Here is a 9829-nt window from a genome sequence, read left to right on the forward strand (position 1 = left end):
CGACCTCCCAGCAGCACCGACGTCCTTGGCAGGGAAGGAGAGCATCAGCCTCCTCCTCCTGCCCTTGTCTCTGCTGAGATCCAGGTTAAAGCTGATTCCCACATGAGGCTCAGCCACCGCTGCATCCCTGCCTCTCCTGGAAGCTGGGGATGCCAAACGGAGCGGCCTTGGTGGAGCACAAGCCCTTGGTCCGGCTCCGCTCCGGTTTGCTGCCTCAGGAGCTCCGGGATACCTGTAAATTCAGCCTGAGCTTCTCAAATCTATTTGCTTGATCAGATTTATGTAGCAATTCCAGGACGAGGTGAATAATGAAAACGACTCATGAATATTTCATTCTTATAAATCACGTAATTCATATCTATTCACAAATATTTGCTTTGCCTTATAAAGCAGATGAATAATTTACAGAAATACGCAGCAAATATTTTAAAGGAAATATGAAATCCGTCGACTACATTAATCACCAAATATTATTCAACTTCCATTGGTTTAGCTTGCTGACAGATAAATTCTCTGTTTACGAGAGGAGCAGGTGACATTTCCTGTATTAAAACAAGAGGACATGAAGCTCACTTCTCCCTGTGACAGGGGGATTTTCACGCTTCCCTGCTCACTTCAGGCAGGAGACTCAGCCATGGCTCTGGGAGCCTCTTCCCACTCTATGGCTGTGTTCTGGTGAGACCAAAAGGCTTCTGGAGCAAGTGGTGGACCCGGAGCCTTGGTTCCAGCAACAAAGTCCATGCCCTGGGCAGGCATCCGCAAGGAACCATCTTCCTGCATCCCCTTCTTGCTGCCTGAGAAGGGGGTACAGGGGCTTCACCCTCTATGGTGCTCCAGCTTTTTGTCCCATTCCCTTCCAATGCAAAGGGCACAAACCCCATTGTTTGGCAATGGCTGTGGTTCCTTCGTGCCAAGGAAGTGGCTTTTATCCTAAGGATGCATCTCCTGCTACCACACGGCGTGGAGGAGCTGCCTCTACTCGCAGCATCAGGGCCTGTTACAGCAATGCCTTTGCCCATTAATGCCAGAGCCAGGGGCTGAGCCCCAAACCCCTCCCGAGTAATTGGGCTGCCCTGGGCACAGCCACAACACGAGGCACGCGGTCACCAGATTTGCCTTAGCAGATGGGCTGTTACAGCGAGATGGGCTGAGATGGAAGTGTTCTGCTGCCACTTCTACCAAAAGAAGTATTTTTATCCACAGAAAATAACGGTGCCTCAGGGTTGGTTTTTTTTAATTATTTCCTTGCTTTTTCAGTCTTGTTTTGATAGGGGACTTGGCTGCAGCAGCCGGAGCAGTCACTGCAAACACTTCCTTAGCAGCTAAAAGGGAGACAGAGGGAGCCACTTCTGGTGTTCCCGTTTTCCACAGCCAGGGCTACATAGCACCAGCATCCCCCTGATGCCTGCCATCCCCCCCCGGGTCCTGGCCATCCCTTGGGCCATGGCGTGGACCTACCGGCTTCTCTTGGCCATCAAATCTGACAATAAGCAGGAAATAAACTGTTAACTTTCCTGATTTTACAGTAATTCCCCTCAATTATTCAGCTTTTTTAAAAATAGGCTGCTTAAACAGAGTATTAAGAGAGGGCATTAATCCACCTGTGCTTGGATGATAAAGTGATCAATCCCATGTATTTACTTACAGTGATGGTTTGGTGATGAGCACCCTGTCGTTGGTGGGGGCTTTGCCAAGCGCTGCCCTGCAAAGGGCTCCATCCCTTCAGCAGGCACCAGGGATGCAGGGGACAGGCAGAGCATCCATCACCTCCTGAGAAGGTCACCTCAGCCACTCCATATTCATCCATCAAACAGCTTCATTGCGGGGGCCCCACAGTGAACGTTTCACATCCCTGCTTCACCTCGTCTGTTCGGTCCCAGGAACCTCTCCAGTGATGGAAGCGGAGGGGATGGACAGGGCTGCAGGCACTTCACATCAGCACATCACATCCATGCCAAGCGAGGCAGCCCCTGTCAGGCAGGAACGAAGGTTAAAAGGACTTTGTCAGCTCAGTTCTGCAACCCAAATACCAAAGCAAGAGAAAGTAGAAAACCCGACTGACAGAGCTGCAGAGCGCAAAGGAGAGGGCAAAGGCATTGAGAGCCCCCTCTGCCACCTTGGAGGCAGCAATAGCTGCTCCAGTAAGGAGCTGAAATGGCTGAGGCACCCAAACACCAGGCTTTGGTACCTTTCCACATGGGAAACTCTGATTTGCAGAGCAAGAGTGGGGTCTGCCACCATCTCCTCTGCCTTTGCAGTGCAGAGACAAGGCGACAAGGGGACAGGACAGCTTTGTGATGCCTCAAACACACCTTCTTTGAGACCTCCCCAGCCTGAGTTAAGCAGAGACTGGGCACAGATGTGGGGGTTTGAGGCAGGTCCTTGAGCAGTGGGGCTGAAGCCATTCCTCCACACGGGTTTCTTCACCCCAAAGCCAGCAAAACCTGCTGTCCCTTTTTAGTATTCCTGCCATTCACAGCGCATCTCCCAACCTATTCATCTGTAACATCTGTAGGCCTATTAAGAGGGAAATACAATTTCATAGTCACAGATAAGAGATTAGACAGATCAATTGCTCCCTGAGAAACGGGCCGAGGAAAAACTCCTTTCCAAATGGCACCGTGGAAGGTTTTTCTGTCCTGGCTGATTGAGCTGTGGGTCCTGCCACCAGCTCTGCTGGTCCTGTTCTCATTAAGGGAGGAAGGAGTTCGTGTGCTCAATGTTAAGGTACCCAGTGACCAGCCAGGGGATCTGTACTTAGGGATCCTTGGGGGGGATACAGGGTGAGCCCCCCACTTCCAGACCCCCTTTCCCACCTCAGGGGTTTGAGCCTGGATGTTTCCCCCTGTTCTGGTGCAGGGAGCATGCAGCGTGCCAGCACGGAGCACACGGTGTGCCGCGGCAGGGACTGTTACCATCCGATGTGACACGCTGTGCTAGGCTGGGAGAAGAGAGGCTGTCAAAACATTTAGCAGCAGAGGTAAATTGAATGCACCGCATCCACAGATGGGGGATCCTGCACAATGGCTCTCAGAAGGCCTCAAATAACGTGAAAAGTGGTGCCACAGAGGCAGGCAGAGCCACATCCCTGCGTGTGCATGGCCATGACCCGTGGCTGGCAGAAGGCAGGAGCATGGCCCCATGGCTTCTCACAGCGCCATCTGCAAAGAGCATCACTGGTACCCACCCCAGCGGCCAGGGGAGGGGGTGAGGTGGGTGCAAAGGGGAAAAAGGGCTGGGAAAACACAGGGACATGGCCCCAGGGGCTGCTGGGATGGCCAGAGGCCACTGCTCCCCCTGGACCTTTGGGAAGGAGCAGGACCCGAGCCTTCCCCAGGAGCTCCTCAAACCTGCCTGTGTTCAGAAAACCCTGCATTATTTATAGGCTGCTATCATCCCCCAGGTATTATTTGTGTAACCATTAGTTTCTGTAAAGTGTATGAAAGCAGCTGTAAAATACCAAGCATCTCCTCACCTCAACTGGGAGCTGATTATTTTCCTGCCTGATTTATCAAGCTCCATCTCGGCGACTTAACCCTTTGCAGCCATCACCAGGGAGGGGTGCGAGCACTTTGCAGCGTTGTCAGTCCTCAGCATTGGCTCCTGTGGAAGGGCCTGAGCACCAGCTGCAAGGAGAGCATTGGGTTGTTCACTCCTGCACTGGAAGCTTCTGTCCAAACAGGAGAAGCTCTTGACTGGCTCATCTCTGGATAAATATGTTCTTTAAAACCTGATTTATTCAGCGGTATAATGCATGCACAGTGCCTTTTAAATGTGACAGTGGGGAAAATACATCGGCCTTCTGCAGGCTTAAATGTCATCTGCAAAGATCAGGCTTTCTCCTCCCTCCCTCCCTCGCACTCATGGGCCATCCTTTGATTTACTGGGTTTTAGAGGGGCGTGGGACCAGCACAGTTCTGGGACACAGCATCCTACAGCCCCAGCACTGCCCCAGTGAAGGGCAATAGCAATCAGAGGAACAGGGTTTGGGATGCAGGAAGCAGAACCCCCGGAGCTAAGCAGGCTGCCCAGAAGACTGATGCCTCATTGGGGTGCCCAGGTGATGGGAAGGTGGCTCTGTTTGTGCCCATGTCAGCAAAACAGAACAGAATGACACTTCTATGTAAATTTAGAGCCTACCAGAAAACAAAATAGAAGCAACAAAGTGGAGTAGAAAATAGCCCTTCAAGTCACTTAGCACAGGCACGATGAGAGGCTCGGGCAAGCTGGAGAAATTACTCTGGAAAACGAGCACTCCAGAAACCACATAAACTGCTCCAAAGACACAGAAAATTACCCTCGTATTGATCACGGGCACTGAACCGAACCAATAACGTGCACGTCCCCACACCAGGGATGCCCCCACCACCCCAAAAATGAGCCTTCATCTCCCATGGAGGAATGAGGAGCTCTTGGAAACACATGCAGAAGAGAAGGCACCATGGAGGGAAGCTCAAGCCTCTGTGCAGGTATGGGTGAGGGTAACCAAGGGGGAATGGCACCCACAGGCACTGCAGACCTGGCCAAAAGGAAAACCAGTGTAAAACGAGGATTTTCAGCTCCTAGTGCCAAAGGAGAGCCATATGGATCACACTGCAGAGAGGCAATGCGTGTTCCAAGGTTCCTTTACCAGCGCAGTGGCAGGCAGGGGATGCCCTCGGTCCACTGGGCATCGTTGCCCTGCAATCAGATCCCTGGACACCCACTGAGGAATGGCCCTGCCAAAAGCAGCAGCTGGGACGCTGTAAAAGATGAGGGGGGGAAAACTGAACATGTTTTTCTTTCAGCTGATTGAACCAACTGTAGTAAAAACTTCACGTTTAATATGCATGACCCGCTCCGTGCTCTCCACTCTAATAGATTGGTGGAACGTCTCGCGCAGCTAAATCATCAGGGGTGGATGGAACACAAGGGGCCAGTTGTAAATGCGAGGGGAGAAAAAGAAACAGCTAAACTAGGCCCATAAACCACGAACCAATTTTCCCATCTTGGCCAGCTGATTTTAAATGGGAAATGTGATCACGGAGCAGGAATTCGGGTGTTCCTGGGTGCACATGAAGGGCGAAGCGTGATGAGTGCTCCAGGAACGCGATGGAGGGTATGAGCCTTTATCAGCTGCTACGTAAAACCCTGCTGCTGAACCCGCTGGTTTCGAGCCCTGTTTAAAGGTGTGTTGTAGCTTTGCTGCCTCCTAATTACCTCCTGTGTTCTGCATAATTCTTGTTTTTCATTTCAGATGGGAAAACACCATAAACTCGCTAATTAATTACTCTTTAGCCCCAGCGTATCCACTGAAGCGCACGCTGTGCTCTGCAAGCTCCCCATGGCACTCCATGGGAATCGTCCTCACTGAAATCCCTGGAAAACAAAGGAGAGGACGAGGAGCTGGGTCCTGGTTTTTGGCCTTGGCAGCAGTCGCTCATGCAGTCCCCCCCTCACTGTGCTGTGCCTGGCTTCTAGAAGCAGAATCTACCGTGGAGGTGACAGTAACCCGTGATTGATGGACTTCATATTTCAAAAGCCCACGAGCTGTCAAAGGGAAGATGCTCAGAGAATCGAAAGCAGCTCCAAGTACCACTGGGGCTGGAGCAGGGTACAAATAATACAATCAAAAGGGGAAAAGGAAGAGGAAGGAGGTGGCACTGACCGAACACCAGGCAGCTCCCCAGCCAGCCCAGGGCTGGCTCCCAAACTCACCATCCTGGTCTTGCTCCCAGTGTTTCCAGAAGGCTCTGTGGGTTCTGACAGCCAGCCCTTGCCTCTCTGCTCCTCCTCATTCGTCTGCTGTCTCCTTTCTCACTGAAAACATCAGCTCCGGTTTACTTGATCCCATCACGGTCTGTGCCTGATGATGGTTAAAGGCAGGGCAGGGTAATGAATCCAGGGGGGAAAAAAAACCCAAGTGAAAGCCTGGGCAGGTGAGTGAATCACTGCTTGGCACACAGAGCTGGAAACCAGTGCTGTGTTTTGCGTTGAGAAATCACTTGTGTTTTCATTAACTCCAAACGCAAACAGGCAAATGCAAATGTTAGGATTTCAAATGGAAACACACCCATGTGAAAACAAGAGGTTTCATTTCCTTAACTCCTAAGGAATGCCTGCTGGTGGGAAGGTGGGGAGCTCAGCCCTGTTGAAGTGTGGGGCAGGGGCGTTCATGGCTGCATGGTGCATCCCTGGTGCAGGGGTCCATGCCGGTAGCCATCACCTTGCACCATGTGCTCCCAGAGCCCCAGGAAGCTGTTTGTGCCCCTCCTGCTCCATCAATCATTTTTTCATAGAGTTGGAAGATTACAGCTCCTTATGCACTACCTCCGGTCCAGCCTGTCATGGCAAAACTCCGGGGAGAAATTCACGGAGATGTATTAAAGCCATCCAACACTTTCTCCATGGCAACTGGGACCGGTGCAAATCCCATCAGCCCCGCCTGGAGCGGGATGAGAGCTCCTCTGCTTCCAGGCGCCCAGATTCCAGCAGATAGAGGGGAAACGTCTCCATTAGCTCAAGATGCCTCCCACCTATAACACACAGTAACATTTGATTAACACCAAAGCACTTATCACTTAGGAAATACATTTGTCTGAGGCTCCCCAGGAACTCACGCTTGCCCTGGCCTTTTCTTTGCTCATCTGAGAGATCCTGTATGAACACATATCCCTGAGTGCTGGAGCAGACAGGGAAAGAGAAGGGATGCGGCTGGGCAGAGCACAGTCACAGCCACACGCAGGACACCACTGAACTGCCTGACAGGGATCAAATGAGAGTGTGTTTATAACGATGCATGATTAATAACACTATTACTGGTGCTCAGAGCCTCGATCCTTGTTTGCCATCCTGCCCTCACCCCTGGGGGCTTCCGGGTGAAGGGGGAGAGGGAGCTCCCCCGGCAAGGAGCAGATTTCAAGGGTTTAATACCAAAAGTTACAGCCAGAGGAGGTCTTTAAAAATAGCCCGAGGTCTGTGCACGGACGGCACTGCGGGCGAGAGGGATGTCCTACATTCCCCAGCGCGCTTAATCCCTCAGCCTGATGACAAAATCCCCACTCATCCCCCGGTATGAGCTCCCTGCTCCATCTCCAAGAACCTTGCCCATAATTAAGGGCTTCACCTTCCCCAGCAGTTGCCTCAGGCTGGTTTTGGCCAGTGCAGCGGCATCCGTTTTGCTGCCTGTGTAAACCGAGGGGGACAAGGGGACACAGAGCGGGGCTTTGCCGATGTATCCAGCCCAAAGCCTCCCTCTCCGAGTTAAAAACAGTTGTTTGAGGCACTGGAGCGAATCTGCAGCTGCATTTCAACTCAACCCACCACCAAACTGCGAGGGAGCCAAACCCTTTGAAGTCTGCCATGTCCAATCCATTATTAATCACTGTAAATCTGGTATAATCTCTACAAGCATATTCCGCTGCCTACAAATAGGCTGGTGCCAACTTGCTCTAATAAATCCTGCGTCAGGGCAGCTATTGTGTCTCCTCTTCATGCAGCATTTCCCAGCAGAAACATTTAAACAATAACAATCTCTATTTGGTGCAGTCACTTTTGTTTTAGAGGACTACGGTTTAACAGATTTAGAGCTTACAGAAAGGCCTGGATTTATGGCATGGTTTCTTCCCGATGCTTTTTTTGTTTCTAATAGTGCCTGTGAAGCATTAAATGCCTCCATTTGGGCTCCTAACTTCATGCCAGAGCAAGAAAACTGTTCTTCCTACCCCAAACTTCAGGGCTAAAGTTCGACTGAGAAGGGCCATTGCTAAAAGGCAATTGAGCATCCAGAAACAACCTGCTGGTATCCCTGGAGAGCTGGGATGGTGCAGAGAGAAAGAGGGGAAGGACACACAAGCACAAGAGCGAGGACTTTCACAGCGTTAGCAAGAACTGGTGAGTTACCTCCTCCTACCTTTGTGAAGCAGCCATTGAGGGTGAAGATGAGGCTTGATGAGTCCTTTCCCTGCAAGGATGAGTTTTCCATGCAGCCCGCAAGGGAAGTGTTTGCTGCTCCATGCTTGGGAGGAAATGCAATGGTGCTGGGGAAAGGGAACACAGGAAAGAGAGGCCAGAAAGCCCCCAGACGGACACTGGCCACACAGAACCAAACACAAGGGTGAGAAAACTGACCCCCAGTTGTACAGGGGGGGCTATGCAAAGGGAAGAGGCTTGTACTAGGAGCTGACACACAACATGTATATAAACAGGAGCTGTGTATGTAAACTGCTGCAGATTTACCAACACTTCCTTTGCTCTGGTCTGTATCAAACAGATCCTAATTTGTGTGAGCACCGCTGATGTTTGCTTGGAGGAACAGGGGAGCTTTGAGCTCTGACAGTCTCAGACGCACAGACCTTCTCCCATGGCTTCAACATGCGGCTCCATGCACATCAGCCTCCTGTGGCTGCCAGCACCAGAAGCCCTTCTCCATGCTGGCAAACAGGTCTGGGCTGCCTGGCTGCCAAGGAGCAGGGAAGGAGCTCGGGCTGCTCCTGTGGGATGCTCTGTGGGATTCCTGGAACTGGAGGTAGAGCAGCCAGCCCCAGGGATGCTCATCCCTGCTGTCACCCACAGCCTGGCTGCCAGGTCCTTGCGGCAGGGTTTGGTCAGCGTGGTGCCTGAGGATGCTCACTGCAGGCCTCCGTGCTGCGAGCCCAAGCAGCCAGGGGAAGGAGCTGTGAAGGCTGTTAGCCCATGGGCAGGCTGCTTTCTCTCTCACTGACAAAGGAGTCGCAGCTCCCAAAGCGATTTAGCCTGGGAATAAACATCCAAGTACCCCCTGCTAAGGCTGAGGCACTAAATGAGCAAAGCAGAGGGAGGCTGCAGTGAACTCAGCTTCCAGCCACTTGGTTTTCACTTGACTTCCATCGCTGGCAGCTTGCAGGGACTAAACGCTCTCCAAGAGGAGCAGCTCTTCCCTCCCTGTGCCAAGGACTCCGGCCAAAAAATGCTTTTCCCCCTCCCCTGGTGCTGCTCATTAATTTTGTTTGTTTGGTTTCTTTTTTTAAGGCTTTTCCTGCTTTCCCAATTAGGACATGGTTGAAAAAGAAAAGGAAAACTTAAGGCACAGAGAACTCGGCTGGATCCTGAGTGTGGGCAGAGGGCATCGCTGAGATGCTTAAACTCTGGTTATGGGATGGTGCAGGCAGCCAGGCCACCTCAACTTCACCTTCCCCCTCCTCCCGCCAGTGTAACTCATGTAGCATCTTGCCCACATGGATAAATCAGCAGTAAAAGTGCTCTGGGAACTCACTTCAAACCCGTTCATGTCCATGTTTCTGACAGAGCTGCCACAGAAGCTGAGGAGCCAACAAGGCGGTTTCTACCAGGGAAGCAGTGAGACACCGGGCACAGATTACACTTAAATGCCACACAGATGATGAGGCTGCACCCGTGAAGGTTCCTCTCCCCTTTTGTGGCACTGAAAAGGCTCAAGACAGTGATCTGACACAGGAGCTGCCATGGCACAACCTTTCCTGTAGGATCAGGCCTCACCAGAGGTGCTTCCCTCCACCAACACTGGGTACCAAACTCCAGAGCTGCACTTTCCTCCCTCCTGCCCTCACCTTTGGAGCTGTGAGGCTGAAACACGTGTCTAACAACAGGAAATCAGCACCTTCATGTTCACCTTCTGGGAAGCAGTTGGGTATGGCCCTTCTAATGAAGAAGGGTGTTAATTTCACTGCTTGTAGGAGACATCCGAGGCTGACTCCATCACTGTCAGGGAGACCCAGGGGAGCTGGCGTGAGCTGTCTGCTGGGAGCCAAGAGCACAAAGAGCCTATTTTGTATTTGGCTTTTTTCATTTACAGAAAGAATGAGACACCCGCTGTGCCTGCTCCCTGCGAGCA

General features: G+C 51.8%; 1 long non-coding RNA gene across 1 annotated transcript; it reads right to left on the minus strand.

The window, feature by feature from the left end:
• Nucleotides 1-1231: 1231 nt before the first annotated feature.
• Nucleotides 1232-9607, minus strand: LOC133211267 (uncharacterized). Its single transcript, XR_009725164.1, has 4 exons — nt 7892-9607; nt 6310-6515; nt 5698-5845; nt 1232-1970 (listed from the first exon to the last, which is right to left on the minus strand). It is a non-coding gene; the product is annotated as an uncharacterized LOC133211267 (long non-coding RNA).
• Between the last annotated feature and the right edge of the window lie 222 nt (nt 9608-9829).

The sequence above is a fragment of the Neopsephotus bourkii genome, unplaced genomic scaffold, assembly GCF_033783945.1.
Source record: "Neopsephotus bourkii isolate Nb327-2 ecotype Australia unplaced genomic scaffold, CSIRO-AGI_Nbou_v1 NB_593, whole genome shotgun sequence".
Classification (NCBI taxonomy): domain Eukaryota; kingdom Metazoa; phylum Chordata; class Aves; order Psittaciformes; family Psittacidae; genus Neopsephotus; species Neopsephotus bourkii.